Genomic DNA, 4,009 nt, shown 5'->3' with positions numbered 1-4,009 from the left:
GTTCATAATGAAAATTTTACTGGTAACACATATTAAGAACAATTAATATCTCAGAAAATACTTCCATTTATGCTTGTTACTTTTGAAGAACTCTGTATGTTGTTAAGAATAAATCCATAGCAATTTTGGAAGCACATATTTTCTCTGAAAGAAAATATAAAAAATCTGAGAAGAGATCTAGTCCCTGTCAAGCATCATAGCATCCATGCCTGTAATTGTAAAGAAAGTCTCAAGTTTAACAATTTCTCAACCATTTCTCAATCCCTGAGATGTCATAGCAGTGACAAATTTTGCAAATGTAAAGAATGTGGCCAAGGTTTAATCAAAGCTCAGTTGTTCTATTCCACAAAATTGATGTTAATGAGAGCTCTGAGAAATGTAAAGAAAGTTCCAAAGCCTTACAACAAAATTCAACCCTTACACTAAACCAAAGGTATCATTCTGGAGAGAAGTCTTACAAATGTGAAGTATGTGGCAAAGCTTTTAATCGAAGATCTCTTTTTATTCAACACCAGAAAATTTGTACTGGAGAGAAACCATACAGATGTAAAGAAATTGACAAAGTTTTTAATGAAAGATTACTGCTAACTGAACATCACAGAATACATACTGGAGGGAAGCCCTACAAATGTAAAGAATGTAGCAAAGGTTTTAATCGAAAATCAGACCTTAATAAACACCAGAAAGTTTATACTGGAGAGAAGCCCTACAAATGTAAAGAATGTGGCAAAGGTTTTATTCAAAGATCACCTGAGAGTTCATACTGGAGAGAAGCCCTACACATGTAAAGAATGTGGCAAAACTTTCAGCCACTCTTCAAGCTTTATCAAACACTGGAGGATTCATACTGGAGAGAAGCCCTACAAATGTGAACAGTGCACCAAAACATTTAATCTAAAACACAACCTTGTTCAACATCAGATAATCCATACTGGAGAGAAACCATATGAATGTAAAGAATGTGGCAAAGTTTTTAATTATAGATCAGTGCTTGTTGAACACTATAGAATTCATACTGGAGAGAATCCCTACAAATGTAAAGAATGTGGCAAAGCTTTTAGCCATCATGCTGGCATTATCAAACACCTGAGAACTCATAGTGGAAAGAAGCCCTACAAATGTGAACAATGTGGCAAATGTTTTAGTCAGAAATCAAATCTGGTCCAACACCAGAAAATTCATAATGGCGAGAAACCCTACAAATGTGAAGAATGTGCCAAAGTTTTTAGTCAAAAATCACTACTTAACAATCACGATAGAATTCATACTGGATAAAATCCCTGCAAATGTAAAGACTGTGGAAAGGCTTTTAGGCAATATTCATGCATTTTCCAACACCAGAAAAATCATACTGGAGAGAAGCCCTACAAATGTAAAGAATGTGGCAAAGCTTTTAAGCCAAATTCAGCATTAACTAAGCACCAGAGAATCCACACTGGAGAGAATCCCTAAAAATGTAAAGAATGTGGCAAGGCTTTTGCCCAAAGATCAGCACTTACTGGACACCACAGGGTTCATAATGCAGAGCAGTCCTACAAATGTACAGAATGTGGCAAAGCTTTTAAGCATATTTCATCAATTACTATTCACCAGAGAATCACACTGGAGAGAAGCCCTACCAATGTAAAGAATGTGGCAAGGCTTTTACCCAAAGATCAGCACTTACTGGACACCAGAGAGTTCATACTGCAGAGAAGCCCTACAAATGTACAGAATGTGGCAAAGCTTTTAGGCATCATGCAAGCATTTTCAAACACCAGAGAATGCATACTGGAGAGAAGCCCTACAAATGTGAACAATGTGGCAAAACATTTCATGAGAAATCAAACTTTGTTCAACACCAGAAAATTCATACTGGAGAGAAGTCATACAAATGTAAAGAATGTGGCAAATCTTTCAGTCAAAGATCAGTGCTTGTGGAATATCATAGAATTCATACTGGAGAGAATTCCTACAAATGTAAAGAATGTAGTAAAGCTTTTAGGCATTGTTCAAGCTTTATCGTACACCAGAGAATTCATATTGGAGAGAAGTCGCACAAGTGGCAAATTTTTAAATGAAAAAGGTCTTTGCTTACTGACCATAGGAGAGTTTATACTGGACAGAAGATCTATGAATGAAAACAATGTGGATGAACTTTTAACAAAATATTAGTCTTTCAATATCTCTAAAGAACATAGATGCAAAAATTTTCAATAAAATTCTTTGAAATCAAATACAAAATCATCAAAAAGATTGTGCACCATGATCAGGTGGGATTCATTCCAGGGATGGAATGTTCATTCCAGGCTAAGTGTTCTATGTGATAAGTGGATGCTGATCTGCATTGAGGGTTGGATGGTGAGAATGAGAGAACTTTGGATAAAAGGGAGGGAGAAATGGACAGGAGTATGGAGACAGGAAGGATGGTGGAATGAGATGATCATCATTACCCTAGGTATATGTATGACTGCATATTTGGTTTGACTCTACATTCTGTAACAAAGAAATGAAAATTTGTGATCTATTTGTGTACAATGAATTGAAACAGATTTTGTACCATGTGTAACTAATTAGAACAAATAAAGAATCAAAACAGATGTATTCTAAATATGATAAGTGTGTGATTTCAGAGAGAGTTAGTATAACTTCCAGAAACCATAATAAGATGTTTAGTTTGAAGGAACATCTGCATTATATTGCCTTGATTTATTAGAGGCATTTTCCCAGGAGTGAAGAAAAAGAAAAAAACATCTTTATCATTATCAGTTTAAAAAGTATCCCATTCTATTTAGTTAATGACCACTTTATATATATATATAAACATAGTTTCCAAGAAAAAAATAAAAATAGAGAAAAGAAAACATGAAAGATTTTCGCAGTCCATGTGTGTGCCATGACCTTTGCACATCCTTGATGAAACATCTTAATAATGCAGTGAAGTGTACTTGAGGGTATCACTATATTACACAGGTTTTCAGAATAGAGTTCTCTTAGTTTTATCTTTTATTTAAGTATCCTTATTGGGAAGATTTCAAAGTCACAGCCATCGAGAGGATGATGTGGCTGGAAATTCCCAGTTAGGGCTCTGAAAATCTACCTTGATAGTTAGAAGCTAGTTGACTTCAGGTGTTGATGTTCCCCTGATTTGTAAGTGTATTTTCTTCTCTTGTATGCCTATCAATTTCACCTTTTTTTCTTGATTCCATATTATCACTAAATTAAATTGTATCGCATGTTAAGGTAGTGTCTTTAAGTCTCTCTTGCATCTGATCTTCCAAATTGAGCATGTTCACATGTATGTAATTACATACACATGCTTCTATTATACAATTAAAGCAGTATTTTTAGCATGTTTGTCACCTCAAATATTTTTTATTTGTATGAGGAGAAAATTGAGAATGCTTTCTTTCCTTTGAATGCATAATACATTATCAATAGTTATAGACACCCTACTATATATTTGCCCCTCTCTCACCTCTGGTTTTATGTCTTTCCATATAATTTTTTCCTCCTTTCCATGTTACCAACATGATTCCATACCCTATGATATGATATGTAGCAAAGTTTGTAATAACATCAGACTGATGGCACCCATTGATTTTGGACTTTCAGCCTCCAAAATTCTGAGTAAATTACTTTTTTTTCATTATAAATTATGCACTCTTGGGTATTTCGTATAGCAATAGAAATTGGATATTTACAGTGTCATTCAACATCATAAGAATTGTTTTATACTTATTTGTAAGATTAGACTGTATATTTACTTGCCTAGCTGTATATGGGTAAAGATACTCTATTTACTCATTTTATTTAAGCTTGATGGCTCTATTAGCATTTCATAAGGAGTTTTTTTTTACTTACCCTAAACTTCTCAATGTAGAAATATGAAGCAAATTTTTCCAGGTATAAAATCATTGGTTGATAGATTTTGTTTAAAAAGTTTAATCATGTCTCTTTTGAGATTTAAGGAATACTCTTTCATGTTTGGGCCTATTTTATATAAAAAAAAAGTTCCATACTTCTAAAA

The 4,009-nt window shown here is 33.8% G+C and overlaps 1 pseudogene; it reads left to right on the top strand.

Moving 5' to 3' along the window:
• The first annotated feature begins 305 nt into the window (after nucleotides 1-305).
• LOC143399427 (uncharacterized) lies at nucleotides 306-2,060 on the top strand (annotated as a pseudogene).
• The last annotated feature ends 1,949 nt before the right edge of the window (nucleotides 2,061-4,009 follow it).

Source organism: Callospermophilus lateralis, chromosome 1 (assembly GCF_048772815.1).
Source record: "Callospermophilus lateralis isolate mCalLat2 chromosome 1, mCalLat2.hap1, whole genome shotgun sequence".
NCBI lineage: Eukaryota > Metazoa > Chordata > Mammalia > Rodentia > Sciuridae > Callospermophilus > Callospermophilus lateralis.
The sequence above is the reverse complement of the archived record's forward strand: the minus strand, read 5'-3'. Positions and strand labels throughout refer to the sequence as shown.